A 15,859-nucleotide genomic window follows, 5' to 3' on the forward strand; every position below is an offset into this window, starting at 1 on the left:
TGTTCTGAAAGAGTTATTCAGCCATATGATACAGTAAACTTTTTGGTACACTTCAAATTCTATCCATTAGCAGCAAAGTTCAGAAGAAACCATTAGCATTCAAGACAATCTCAGAAAGTAAAAAATGGCAATTTAGCCAACTTGGGCATTGATATTGAATTTAAGCAAGGTCTCATATATGAGGGACACTGGAACACTAATGTTAGAATGTCTCCATGTACCCATGTTGTGACTTATTTGATTGATTTTATGTATTTGGCTTACTACTGATCAGTGGGAAGAATCCAAAAATTTTAAAGCAGTTAAAACATACAGGACACATACTTAATTGTATTATCTTATCTAGAAGGGGTGTCAAACTGGATTTCTTTGATGGCCGGATCAGTATTGTACTTCTCTGCAGGCCAGTCATGGGGGGGGGGGGGAGGGAGATGGGACGGATGCCTCCTGTGGCACACTGCCAGCCAAAATGAAGTATGGGGGGAACACATGCCCCCCCGCGCCCCATTTTGGCTGCTTCAGCTACCACAGGGCGGTCCTTTGCTATTTCTGGCCATAATTGTAATATGTTGTATATCCTTTAGTTGTTATAGATGAAGAAATATAAGGGGGGGGGAAGGGTCTCCAGTGTGTACATTCAAGACATTTGATGAAGAGGTTTCATATAACGTGTATGTGATCTTTTAAATAAATAATTAACAGAATAGATCAATATATGGATGCTGTCCAATTTAAATTTCCCAATTCGTCATTTGTATTTTCCTGACTTTAAGCATATCCTCATAGTTCTCTTAACCTGCCCCTGTCCTATTCTGATATTGGTTGAATTCTAAACTGATTTAACAAAATCATTTGACTTTGGCAATAATTTGCTGATGACAACAGGCACATCCTCCCACAGATAGCGCCCCTCCTGCTGGCCTTCTCAATTTTCCATGCCAGAAAAATAACTGCAAATAGTTTTTTCCTTTTCGAAGTGGCACAACAATCTTTTTTAAAAAACAAACAAACAAAATTATTTCTGTCTAGCATTTTTTCAGGTTTTATGGATAAATGTCTGTTTCTATCATTGTTGTGGGTATCTCTCAGTAGCATAGTGGTTAAAACATTTGCCCGGATATAGAATGTCATTGGCCAAAACACAGCAGATTTTTTTTAGTTACTATTTTTCTTTCCCTAAGTTATGCATTTTATTGCTTAAGTGAACAAAAAACCCCAATAGACAGGTTTATTAATGTAGCATCTTTCTCTGAGATGCCAATGACTTTATGGAACATTTATTTGGCTATTTGGGGAAGGGAGGGAGGAAGGAAGGAAGTTCAGTGTTTCAATGATGCACTAGGGCACTCAAAGAGCCATTTGGACCCGTTTCCCACAGAAAAGAGAACACCGGGAGCCGCAACGATCCTAACCGGAAGCCTCTTGTTCAATTCTGGAGCTGACCGGAAGTTCAGTTTCCCCACCATAGAGTCTCCTCCTAGCGCGATGTACTTTTTCCTCTACCTGTCATAATTGCAAGCCCTATCAATTATGGAAACAACTGGAAAACCCTCTCCTTGCCATAGAGTCTTCTCCTGGCGCACTGTGCTTCTCTCCCTCCCCACCGGAAGCTCCTCTCAAAATTGTGGCGCCGACCGGTGACAGAGCCGCAGCAGAGGGAGGAAAGAGCCACATGTGGCTCCAGAGCCGCAGTTTGCTGACCTCTGCAGTAGGGGACTTTAAAAAAAAAGCCAGCAGGGAATGGATATTTTAAGTGGATTTTTAAAAAAATGCTAAGTTTTGAACCAGTGACTTTCTGCATATAGGCAAATGCAGAAGCTGTGGATGACATTACAAGCAGGGGTGGACTGTTGGGGATTTGCAGGGGTTCAGGAGAACCTCTAGCTAAGATTCTGTGCACCCCCAAATCCCACTCCTGACTGGCCTCGCCTACTCTGCCCCCGCCCCTCTCAGGAATCCCCACACAGCCTTCTTTGGATGCAGATAAGTGCAAGGCATGCCCGGAGACTTAGGGAGGGTGAAAAACGAACCTATCAGACGTTCAGGAAGGCCGGAAATGGGCCTGTTTCCCACAGAGGGCCTCCAGAGCCTGGGGAGGCCGTTTTTACCCTCTTGGAGGTTTGAGAAAAGCCTCCAAAACCTGTGGAGGGCAAAAACGCCCCCCCACCATGGTGCAGGAGGCCAACTAGGCCATGCCCACCATGGCCACGCCTTGCTAAAAATTCTGAAGCCCACCCCTGGCTATAACCACAGTCCTATTTTGCAGTAGTGCATGCAGTAGCTACATAGCTGCAGCAATTACTACAGAGTGGATATTGGTGACCCTCTGACCAGGATAGGGGCTCTTCTGCCACTATGTGTGATAGCCAACCAAAGTGCAGGGCTTCTCTAAAAGAGAAGTGTGTTTCATTCTTGGCAACTGTATGGATGTTAGCTCTCAAAATTCTGGGAATTGAAATCCGCACATCTTAAAGTTGCCAAAGTTGAAAAACACTGCATTAGATCAAAGTTAAGTGCAGCAGTCAAATCAAGCAGCCATCTTTGAGTCAACTCAAACTGGAAAATGCTGTGTTGAAATTAGAGCAAGGAAACCTAGGTAGAAATTGTATTTATGGGCTAGCGGTAAGCAGAAGAGATCATTATCTTGCCTTCAAAAAATGGTTAGTACTCTAGATTTCTAATGAGGCAACTGACAGTGCAAATATGCCTTCAATTTCAGTTTTTCTTCTTGATCAGATTGCTTTTCTAATAAGATGTCAGAATTGCAAAGTAGGAAATAAAACATGGATAAATATCTAGAAAATTGAATTCAGATGAAACAAGATAAAGAATTTGGGAATAAAAGCTCTATTTTTTTCCTTCTGAAATTATTGGCTTAGGAAACTCTGTACATCTGATATGTGCCAATGCCCTTTTGCTCATATGTCATCTTTTCAATTTGTTTGCAGCGAGTTTAGAAAAAAAAACTGCCAAGGATATCAGTGGTGGGATTCAACTTTTTTTTCTACCGGTTCTGTAGACGTGACTTGGTGGGCGTGGCTTGGTGGGCGTGTCAGGGGAAGGATATTGTAAAATTTCCATTCCCTCCCACTCCAGGGAAGGTTACTGCAAAGTCCCCATTCCCTCCTGATCAGCTGGGACTCAGGAGGCAGAGAATAGATGGACGCAGGGCCAGTCAGAGATGGTATTTACCGGTTCTCTGAACTACTCAAAATTCCGGTTCTCCAGAACTGGTCAGAACCTGCTTCATACCACCTCTGAAGGATATGTTTTTGCCACAGATAAATATTTGTGCCTTCATTTTCTCATGATTTAATCTAACTTGCCTAGAAGAATGAAGGAATTGTTTTGGGTAGGATGCAAACTTCATTCTGTTAAGAGTTAAGCTCACTAAAAGTAAAATAGCTAATTTTAGTCAATTGATTTTAATTTTCTTCTTATGCCATATCTGTCATCGGATGTTGGCAAGCATGTTGGCGATCCTATTTTTATCAATAGCTGCACAAAAAAGTGTTGCTGAGCTTTGTCCAAACCAGTCCCTTAGATTTTGAAGCCATAATGTTCTTCTTCTGCCTGGACCTCGTTTGCCTTCAATCTTTCCTTGGAAAATTAAGTGAAGTATGCCATATTTTTCTGGGTGTGGCATTACATGTCTAAAATAGTCTAACTTCCACTTTTTTATGGTTTTGATGGTTTCCCTTGGCTTTCCCAGGCAGCTTATCACCTCCTCATTCCTGATTTTGTCAACCCAACGTATACAAAAGAGCCACCTGTAAATCCACATTTCAAATGCTTCTAGTCTCTTCAAGTGGCCAACTCTCCACTCCGTAGAGCAGGATAGAAAAGATGTAGCATCTGACAAGCCTGATTTTCAATTTATTTTAATTGTTGTTAGTTGCGAAGTCGTGTCTGACCCATCGCGACCCCATGGACAAATTTCCTCCAGGTCTTCCTGTCCTCTATCATCCCCCGGAGACCATTCAAGCTCACTCCTACTGCTTCAGTGACACCTTCCAGCCACCTCATTTTCTGCCGTCCCCTTCTTCTTTTGCCCGCAATCTTTCCCAGCATTAGGCTCTTCTCCAGTAAATCCTTCCTTCTCATTAGGTGGCCAAAGTATTTGAGTTTCATCTTCAGGATCTGGCCTTCTAAGGAGCAGTCAGGGTTGATCTCCTCTAGGACTGCCAGTTTGATCGCCTTGCAGCCCAAGGGACTTGCAGGAGTCTTCTCCAGCAACATAGTTCAATAGGCTTTTCTAATCATTTTAATTAATGATTTTAATAGACTTTTCTAATCATGACAGCCAATACAGGATAGTAGATTAAGTGTTGAAACAAGAGGAATGAGATCTAGATTCTAGTCCTCCTTTAATTATAGATGTCAGCTCGATTACTTTGGGCCAACTGTAGACTAGGAAGTTGAATCACATCTGTCCACCACCTTGCACTAGATAGATATGCTAGATTGTTATCCATAACTTTCAATAGAACACCTCTTCATCCAGGAGTGGACAGATTTGGACTGATGGGTAGAAGCATCATAATCAAGAATTAACCAAGAATCATGATTGTTGGTACTTTTACCAGAAACACCAGCTATCTTTTTATCTAAAAAATTTGGATTCACAAAGCTTTGATTGATTTTTACAAACAACTAAAATGGGATCCATCCCATTTTCATGGGCAAATATTTCTCTATTTCTCTTTCTGTGACTCTTTCCTTTTGATTATTTGAGAGCAATATCTGCAAGATTGGCAAATTTGCATGATAGAACTCGGGTAACACGTGATATGGTACAATTCACAGAAATAAATCCCACTGATTTTAGCATGACTTTTTGAAGCAAATGAGTGTAAGACTGTAGGACTGTTCTGTAAAAGTATTTTCATTTTGTTTTATTTGAGCTGATACTGATGGAACAGTCTACTAAATGCTGAAATAATTAGAACTTCTTACATATTTTTTTTACTTTTTAAACTGTCTAAATTTGATTGCATTCTTTGCTCCTTTTTTTACTACTGTGATTACTTCAATGCAGTTGAATCTTACCTAGTATAACCCAGGTGCAAATGGTCAGTCTGAGAAAATTCCTGTGTTTAGGCATGAACAATAAATAGTTACTGTAATTGAAATCATGCCTAAAAATGTGGACTGGTTCTTTGTGCATGATATCCAATCTATTTTTTTATTTTAATATTCTATTCTACTCCAGGCCATGCCATACTATTATAATATTAGTAGACTAACCATAACAAAAAGAAACTTCCCCAGTAAGTATATTCAACATGAACAACTTAACAGTCTCTTAAAGTACAACCAGATTTTACCTTCATTCCATATTTTACCTCATTTTCTATAAACTCATTTCTAAATCCTCTGCTCAATTTATTAGTCAAGAAAGATTCAGTAAAAGTTATCAAAATTAATTAACAAATATATATCTCCACTTCTATTTAAAACCTAATCCCCCAATGACTTTCTATAATAATAAAAATCCAATCTCAATTATAATTGAACATTGCAAAATTAAAAATTGTTAAACATTACCAGAAATAATAATTATTTCTTATTTGTATATCAAAGGTACTAACATAAATTTTAAAAACCAATCCATTACACCCAATTAAACATTTCCAAAGCAAAAATTATCCAATGAAAATAGGCATTAAACATCACCAAATTCATTGACCCATTATTATAATAGCCCATTACTGTATATACCAAAAGTAACAGCATAGATACTGAAAACTAAACCTTTACAATCACTCAAAATATTAAACAATACCACAAATGACACCCTTTTATTTAACTATAATCAAACAAACCATTTTTACATTTTTTCATTCTACCAGCAATATTTAAATCCCATATATAGTATCCTGCTTTCTTGTATCTTTATCTCTTCTCTCAAAGTTTTTGTCATCTTGATCAAAGTCCATTGATAGATTCAATCTAGCCTTCTCAGTAAATATCTTATATTTCAATTTAAATAAATAATACACATCATTCTTTTGATATCTTAGTAGTAATCTCTGTTGTTTTTTTAAAGTAGTCTTTCAGATCCATGTTTAAATCCAACATTTCCATCTATTAATTGTAGATTATAAATTTAGGATCCTTAATAATATCATTTTCAATTTTATTCAAAGAGGCTTGATCTATCCAGTTCTTTTTGGTTGCAATGTAGAGTTAAGTACTTTACACCATTCTTCAGTCTACAGATTGTAAATTTTCTGTAACAGCCATCTGGTACTTTCTCGTAGTTAAGCTTCAAAGCCTTATTATCAGCAACTATAAACACAGAAATTCATTTCCACAGGAGGGGGTATTTTTAGTTAACTTCCACATCTTTCTTCAAATCAATTTCATCTAAATTCTTCACATTTAAAAACTTTCCAAACACAACATATAATCATTATTTTGCTGCATATTGCAATAAATAAATAAATAAATTACAAAACTGGAAACACATATTTCTCTTTCTTTGTAACTAGAGTAAAAAGGGGAAATAAAAAAGTTTGCCAGACCGAAGGCTTTTCAATCTTAAAAAGAGATACTAAAAAGGAAATCAAACTCAGGGTGATTAAAAAAGTGAGGCTTGGTTGAACTTTGAGTCTTTAGAAAAAGCTACATTAATGGGTCAAGGCAGGATGAAACCTGCAATTCCCAACTGATCAGAAGCATTTTGGAAAAACTCAGCCTCTCTGGTTGGTCAACTGACAAAAATACCCAGCTGTTCAGAATACATGAGGGTGATCTCAAGATCTCTCTTTACACCAGGAAGAATTATTCAAAAAATTGTGGGAGCATGCCCTGGAGGCTTCAAGAAGAGACTGGACTGCCATCTGTCACAATTGGTATAGGATGTCCTCCTTGGGCAAGTGTGTGTGTGTATGTGTGTGTGTGTTGGACTAGATGACCTACAAGGTTCCCTTCCAACTCCGTTAATCTGTATCAGGAATATGGATCTCACATCCAGCTACCTTTCAGCCACAATATCTGCTAACCGTACCATCTCTTGTGTAATTATTTAAAAAGGATAGAACAGGTCAGGCTGTAGGTAAGGTAAGGTAAGATAAAATAATCTTTATTGTCATTACCTGTATGCACAATGGCAAACATTAAACCAAAATTCTGATGCCCCGTTCTCAAAAGAAGAAACACCATGCATCAAACAATGTCCACAGTGTGTCCGCAGGTGGTTGGGTAAGGCCTATGCGGGCACAGAATGTTCTGCCACATGTTAGACAGATGTGTGGGCACCATTGTTGCAGCATTTGCAGCTCTGGATTTCCAGAGTGCTTGCTTCTCTTGTGTTGTGGTTGTCCTTCTGACTTCAAATATCTGGCAGCCTTGGTGGCTCAACGTGCGCCATGTCGATCGGTCTTGTACCAGGGTTTCCCAGGAGGTGGTGTCAATTTCCAGGGACTTGAAGGAGGCTTTCAATGTCTCTTTGTATCACTTCCTTCCTGTCCCCCATGCGATCGCTTTCCTTGAGACAACTCACCATAGAGGAGCTGTTTAGGGACGCAGTGGTCTGGCATCTTTGCAACATGACCTGCCCAGCATGTCTGGGCTTTCATCAGCAGGATGTGAACTGATGGCAGGCCTGCTCTGGAGAGGACCTCTGTCTCTGGCACCTTGTCCTGCCATTGGATCCTCAGAAGTCTCCAGAGGAAGGTCCTGTGGAAGTGGTTCAATTGCCTAGTGTGCCCCCTGTATACAGTCCAAGTCTCACTGGTATACATCAGGGTATAACAATAATAATATAATAACAACACCAACACCAAAAATGTCAAGTCAAAGAAAAAAGACACCAAAGCCTATATCAATCATGATCCATAGTGAATAAGATAAAGGTAAAGGTTCCCCTTGCACATATGTGCTAGTCATTCCCGACTCAAGAGGCCGGTGCTCATCTCCGTTTCAAAGCCGAAGAGCCAGCGCCATCCGAAGATGTCTCCGTGGTCATGTGGCCGGCATGACTAAATGCCACAGGCGCAGGTAACACTGTTACTTTCCCACCAAAGGTGGTTCCTATTTTTTCTACTTGCATTTTTACATGATTCAAACTGCTAGGTTGGCAGAAGCTGGGACAAGTAATGGGAGCTACTAGGGATTCGAATCGCCGAAGAACTGACTTTTCTGATTGACAAGTTCAGCATCTTACCCACTGAGCCACCGCGTCCATAGTGTTTTTCCATAGGGGAAAAACAGTCAGCTGTTACAGAATATAGTTGCTCAGCTAGAGATACCACAAAACCTCCTTCCAAAACCTTTGAGATAAATATGGGAAACAGTATTTAAAATATTTGTCTTGAAGTAGCATTATATTTATATAGCTAAATGGATCAAAAATTAACTCTAATGCCCATTCTTTAAATACAATTCAGATACAATTCAGATACAATTCAGAAGCAGCAAAAAGGCCTTACTTACCAAGCCTGGTTTTAACAGTTTGTCTAAGGTTACGTAGTCTTAAACTGAATCCAGATGAACATTAAGTAAATGTATATTCAGATAAAGTTCCAGGGGTTTGTATAGATGTGTCTATAATTGTGCTTTGATGACTTGGTTTATTTATTTTTGAAGTGCTCCCTAATATCAATATTTTTAACTGAGTCTCAGAGAGATAATATGTAATCATGGAACATGAACAGTGGAACAGTATTCAGTAACGATGATAAAACATTTAAATTCACGGTATTGTCTGCAGTAGAATGTTTTCTGTGAGATTTTTGCTCTGCATTTAAATAGGAAATGTCAGTTTGCTCCGTATTTCTTTTGTAAAATCTGTTTGCTTCTGTCTTGACTTTTTTAAAAAAATTCATGTGTGCCAATTGTGCCCTGTCTTGAACCAGGAGACTCTGTTGTCTGTGTCTCATGCCCTACTTACTTCCTGAATGGGTTACTGTAATGCACTCTACAAAAGAGCATTCAGAAGCTTCAGCTAGTGCAAAATGAGGTGGTATGATTGGTTATGTGCATTCTTTGAGCAGGGCACAAATTCAGTGGTGGGATTCAAAATTGTTTACTATCGTTTCTCTGGGTGTGGCTTGATGGGTGTGGCTTGGTGGGTGTGGCAGAGGAAGGATACTGCAAAATCACCATTCCCTCCACACCCCACCAACCTGCTTTCCAGCTCCATTCTCCTTTACACTGCAACAAAAGAAGACCCAGCCAGTCAGCTGGGACTCAGGAAGCATTGAATAGGTTGGGGGCGGGGCCAGCCAGAAGTGGTATTTGCCACATTTCTGAAGTACTCAAAGTTTCTGCTATCAGTTCGCCAGAACAAGTCAGAACCAATTGAATACCCCCTCTGGGCACAATACATCTTTGCTCTGTGAACTGAGTTGGCTACTAATGTGCTTCTAAGTGAATTTCAAGGTGGAGTTCTGCTGCTCTGATGTTCACCCTTTGGTTTTGTCATTGTGTCTTTTCTGAGTTAATCCCTGAGATAACTGAAATATTCAACCCCCAAAATATTGACGATTATCTGCTTTTAACAAAACAACGGTCTTAGGAGCCTGTGCAATTCCTGATCCAACAAATAGTTGATGATCTTAGTTTCTATGGTTTCTGGTTGAGTTGAACTGTCAATTCTTGTACAAGTCATATACAACCTTTCAATGGGGGGTAACAGGTACTGAATATACTTGGTTGGAAAAATGATACTGTAGGAAATTGAATACATTGTAGGAGTCTGCTTGCTAATTATCCAGAAGTCAGGATGAAAGACATGTGCTTTAGGTGTGAAAATGCAACCATACCTTTGACACTGTAGGGTGTTTTACAAGTCAACTGAAAGCGGAAAATATGCTTTATTCTCTTGTTTCCATTGGCAGTATAGAAAATGGCCTCTGAATTTTTTTGCTTGCAGAGATTTGAAAAAAAAAATCAACATCCAGTATATTTTCTATAGCACTAATAATAAAGTTTGCCCTACGTCCTTTACTCACTGAAACATTTTGTGCTTGCATACTGTTATGGCATCATGTCCCAAGACTGGTGCACAACTATCCTAGTTAAAGAGTTATTCTATTTCTGGATTGATTTTCATTTAAAAATAGAAAAATGTTATATGTGCTGGAAATATGAATAATTGTGTCACTTGAGACCTTTAACTGTTCCAATTGAGTGTTACATTTTTCTCAAGATTATTCAATCCTGTCCTTGTCCAGAATTTGGTGTTTTTTTAAAAAAAAAAAAATGGTTATAACCAGCAGTAATTTTCAGAGATATTTTTTTTTCCTCATCTTAATGCAAAACAGGAAACTTAGAACTAGTTTTAGCTTAGTTTTAAATACTCTCTACTGGGAAAATCTTCAAATTTTGAAGAAGCCCCTTTTCCAATACTTTGGACTGGTTTCATTTCTGTGCATCTTCTTTGCACTTTTAAAAAAAAGAATGTTAGGGATTTGGCTTACATTATTTAATAAAATGCTGTCATCATGTTCTATTAAAACAATTGCTTTGACTTCTTCCAGTAAAGATCTTGCAAATATATTGTTGCATGCTTCATTTCCAACAATATATTTACAAAATAATCTTCAGATCTTCATTTACAAGCTGAAGGTATTTGTTTAATGCCCTTTGAAAGTAGGTAGGATATCAGTTGTTTGAATGTATTATGGCTCTTTTTGGCTGGGTAGGGGCAGCACGAAACAATTTTGCAAGAGAAAATGAGGGGAAAGGGACCTTTTTATTGTTGTTGTTGTTGTTGCTTTCTCGCAAGAATAAACTTTATGATGACTCAAGGGGCATGTTATCAATTTTGAAGACTAAAGCTGCTTTCCAGGTCTTTGTCATTGCATACAGTTGGAAATAAACAGATATCAGAATAATGAATTCTACTACTTTCTCCCCCCCTTACATGAGGATTGGGTTTATAAAATAGGTGTCCTTGAAATATATTTACTTATTTTATTCATTTATTTAGTTTGTCACTCTTGTACAAAATAACAGGAATAAGAATAAACATGAATAAAAACACAGGAAATGGGGACAAATAAATCGAGACAGTAGGACAGGGATATTAGGCATGCTGGTGCATTTATGCACACCTCTACTGACCTCTTAGGAATTGGGTGAGGTCAACAGTAGATAGTTTAAGGTTAAATTAATGGGGGTTTGAGGATGTAACAAAAGAGTCAGGTAGTGCATTCCAGGCATTGACCACTCTGTTGCTGAAGCCGTATTTTCTGCAATCGAGTTTGGAGTGGTTTGCCTTGAGTTTGTATCTATTGTGTGCTCATGTATTATTGCAGTTGAAGCTGAAGTAGTCATTGACAGGTAGGACCTTGTAGCAGATAATTTTGTGCACTATGCTTAGGTCAGACCATAGACGGTGTAGTTCTAGGTTGTCCAAGTCCAAAATTTGAAGATATTCTATTGTGAGCAGAAGAGCGGAGTACTCTTCTCGTGAAATACCTCTGGACTTGCTCAATTGTGTTAATGTCCGATATACAGTGCAGATTCCAGACAGACAAGCTGTATTTGAGAATTGATTATTAAGAAATGATTGTTCAGAAAACACCAAATAAAGAGACAACATGAAGGAATGTTGAAAATAGTCAATACTTTCAACGGCATATAATTAAATATCATTGGTAGATAACACTGAGGATATGGGAGACGTTAAGGTCAATATTTCAGGACACCAAGTGAATTTGCAGACTAACAAAAATATTTATGTCTAAAGAGAGAGTTGCTGTGGAGGAAGTGTCGTCCCCAATTCGGGTCTGAGCCTGGTGCTGAGGCCAATGAAGGATGCCAGACACGAGGTACAGGTTTTGATTGCTTTTTATTGAGTACCCCAAGGAAAAGGGCTCCTGACCAAAATGTGAAGAGAGCCAAGAACAATGGATTAAGAAAGCTTTATACATTTTCACTAAAGGAGAAGGCTGGACTAGGTGGGATAATGAGAAATATCATCTAATAAACATTTTAGTAATAATTCTACAATTTGTTCTATTGGTCCCTAGCTGTCCCTATTCCTAAGCCTTGTCTAATGAATGCTCCAGGAGTTATCTAATACACATTTTATTTGCTGCAGGCCATCTCTATTCCTAACTTTTAGCTGAGGTCTGCAAGTTGCCTAGCTCTTTGTTACTTTTATCAACTTTCTAACTACCCAGAATTGTTATAAGCTTTACACATGCATATTTCGTGTGAATAAGCATTCTTTGTTCTTGCCAGACAGACTCCACAATTACAGGCTTCCTCATTTACTTTCAAGTGTGTGCCACAGCTTTGCTTTACTTTAGCAGACCTCCCATCAGAGGCTTTTGAAATACAGGTTAACAAGATTCTACACATTTAAACATTGATTAAGAAGAAACACTTTAGAACTTGCATATGCACAGCCTCCGTTTCTCATTAAAATTGCCCAATATTTTAAGGCTTCCTTGAAGCAAGGGCATCTTTGTTTTTCAGGCTTGGATAAAGGCCTGGGGGGTGGGGGGAGGCTACATTAATGAAGAGCCAAAAAGGGCTGTGTTGTCACTCATATGAAGCCGAAACACTTCCTCTCAATTATTATCACAGTACGCCTTACCCTAGCTTTCCTTTTCACATGCTTCCTTTGATATATTTGGGTAAATTGTTTCTTAAATCCACTGATTTACTAAACTTCTACCCTACTCCCAAATGAAAACAATATACAGGTCGTCTTGGCTTATAACCATAATGGACCCTGTCCCTGCAAGTCTTGATAGCTTTTTTTAGTTTTTTTTTTTTTCATTTTCATAACATATGTATACTATTACATAGTTAGCATTGTTTTGTATTATTAAATGTTTACATCAATTCATCTTACCATCAATTCCCAAAACACAATTATTAGCTCTTCTGCTTTCCATACACCATATTTGTCCTTATCCATCACTTTCTTCTCCCTCTCTCCTCCCCCTCCCTACCTCCTTTCTTCCCTTTGTCATCCTTCCCTACTCTACTTCCACTTCCTCTCTCCTTCTCCTCTCCCCTTTCTCCCCCCCCATTTCTCTCCTCCTTTTCCTCTCTCCTTGCCCTCTCTCCTATTCCTCTCTTCTTCCCTTACCTCTCTCCTTATCCGGACTTTCATCTCTTCCACTCCCCTCCTGTTCCATTTGCTTTGACAAAAAGCCAGCATCTTGTCAGCCATGTTGAAGGCTGCTGCCCTGACTCCGGGGGATGATAGAGGACAGGAAGACCTGGAGGAAATTTGTCCATGGGGTCGCGATGGGTCAGACACGACTTCGCAACTAACAACTATTAAAATAAATTGAAAATCAGGCTTGTCAGATGCTACATCTTTTCTATCCTGCTCTACGGAGTGGAGAGTTGGTCTCTGACAGAAAGCCACTTGAAGAGACTAGAAGCATTTGAAATGTGGATTTACAGGTGGCTGTTTTGTATACTTTGGGTTGACAAAATCAGGAATGAGGAGGTGATAAGCTGCCTGGGAAAGCCAAGGGGAACCATTAAAACCATAAGAAAGTGGAAGTTAGACTATTTTGGACATGTAATGCTACACCCAGAAAAATATGGCATAATTCACTTAATTTTCCAAGGAAAGATTGAAGGCAAACGAGGTCCAGGCAGAAGAAGAACATTATGGCTTCAAAATCTAAGGGACTGGTTTGGACAAAGCTCAACAACACTTTTTTGTGCAGCTATTGATAAAAATAGGATCACCAACATGCTTGCCAACATCCGATGACAGATATGGCATAAGAAGAAAATTAAAATCAATTGACTAAAATTATTGCAAGCCCAAGGCCTACAAGAACCGGGGGGGGGGGGGGGCGAGTGTAGCATGGGGGTTGAGGAAGCCCTGAGAGGCCCATGTCAGCTGAGGATGTGTTTCAGTTCGGGTATGGGCCTGCACTAGGCCTCTCTTCTGACCGAGGCTTCCCAAGAGCATGAAGCAAACTCCTTGTCCTGACAAAAACCCCTTTTATTAATTTACTGTGAATTCTACTCATTCACGTCTCACAAAGTCTTTCAAGGGAGGATTTACAGTCACAGAACTTATCTGGATTGGAGAGCTGACAGGCCGATATCTGCAGAACTTGGCAAGGAGTCTCAGAGAGTCATGAACCAATTAAGCAAACTAATTGTCTCCTGCAAACTCCACTCCGCTTTCATGCCTCTTTTATTTCCTCTAGGAGGGGCCGTTCATCATCCACCTTACTCCTAAGTCAACTCTTGTTCTTTAGCTGTTCCCTTCGTCTGGTAACTCTGCGCATGCACACACTGGGAATAGGCTCCAGCTGTTCGTCTCCCTCACTGATGTCTAACACTGAAGGCAGCTGATAACTGGCATACGGCTCTGGCCCCCTCTCTGTCTCCGACACAGAGCCCTCATCAGAGCCTTCCCCAGACTTCAGGACTGGCCCATGTTTCTCCCCACCTCCTCATTGTCCGAATTTGCTGCCAGTTTTGGATCAGAACCCCCACTGGAGACAGGGGAGAAGAAGAGCAGTGTCTCATCAGACCCGGAGGAAAGCAACAGATCCCTCGCAGGTCAGAGATTTGCTAGAATAGGCTGCAGAGGTGGTGGTGAATGGGACATGCCAAACGGATAACGGCAAACAGGCCATGCCAAATGGACAGCAGCAATTGGGTTGCAGCAAACAGGTGGCAGTGAATGAGGCGTGCCAAACGGGTGGCGGCAAATGGATGGCTGTGGCAGCAAATGGGCCACAGCAAACAGGCCAGATGAATACCAGGTGGATGCTGAGAGGCAGATTTTTTCCCCTTGTTTTCCTCCCCAAAAGCTAGGTGCATCTTATAGTCTGGAGCGTCTTATAGTCCGAAAAATATGGTATATTAGGAAAGGAATCAAAATGTTGAACTTTTGGCACAGAATTAAAATGTGCTTTCACAAGAAAGGACATTCTTCAGCTGATATAAGATTCCGATCTGACATGCTGTGACAAGAATTCTAAATTATAGCGAAACATTTATTCTTTGAGTATTGTCTTAATGTTGGTGTGTGATTTCCCAGGTAGAAGCCACAGTCTCTGTATGAAAATGCTTTTAGATAGCCTTGAATGAAAACGGAATCATTTGTGAATATTTCCCTCATGAAGGCTGAAGGCAGAATGGAAACAAAACTATTTTTTTTCTCATTATCCTTTAGTTGTTGAAAAACCTTCCATCCAAAATAGGATGATTCAAAAACCGTTTTACCTCAATGGTTACATATTGCTCCTTTCTTTCACCAAATAAGTGAATAAATCTGACATTTATATTACTGTTGTCTAAAAAACAGTCTGCAGGTGAGTGCTCATAGTTGCTAAAACAAGTCTTCAAAATGGCTGCTGTTGAGATCAATTGAGCAATTGTATTGTTTTCTAGCCTAAAATGTACTCTGAAATCTTTCAGTGAGACAGATTCATTCATTAATTTTATTATATACTGCAGGAACTCTTTAAAGTCATTTGTGTTAACTGAGATAACTATTTTATATCAGTATTCAAGATGACACATTGGGAATCATTTTGTAAGATAACATTCCATCAAACAAGTAAAAATTAAAAAAAATTAAAAAAAATCAAACAGAAACAAATAAAATTGTCTACTTGATGGTACAGCAAGACTGATGTTTCAGCATTGCTTTAGTCCAGAATGGCATTTTTTAAAAAAGTACCAATCTATTTTATTAGAAGATGTGGTAGAACTAATGAAAGTAAGATGGTTAATAACAGCTGATCGGTGAAAATTCTCAAAAAGAAAAATTCTCAAAAGGACAAACTACAAATTATAAATAATCTATATAATGTATATATCAGTGGTGGGATTCAATATTTTTACTACCAGTTCTGTGGGTGTGGCTTTGTGGGCATGGTGTGGCTTTGTGGGCGTGGCGTGGCTT

At 39.3% G+C, this 15,859-nt stretch overlaps 1 protein-coding gene across 2 annotated transcripts in view; it reads left to right on the forward strand.

Moving 5' to 3' along the window:
• Window positions 1–15,859, forward strand: part of CTNNA3 (catenin alpha 3) — an 869,421-nt gene that overhangs the window by 580,169 nt on the left and 273,393 nt on the right. The gene's annotated exons all lie outside the window — the stretch shown is intronic.

The sequence above is a fragment of the Thamnophis sirtalis genome, unplaced genomic scaffold (genome assembly GCF_051295495.1).
Source record: "Thamnophis sirtalis isolate CommonGarterSnake01/CBP01778 unplaced genomic scaffold, rThaSir2_p1.2 scaffold_15, whole genome shotgun sequence".
In the NCBI taxonomy this organism is placed as follows: Eukaryota; Metazoa; Chordata; class Lepidosauria; order Squamata; family Natricidae; genus Thamnophis; species Thamnophis sirtalis.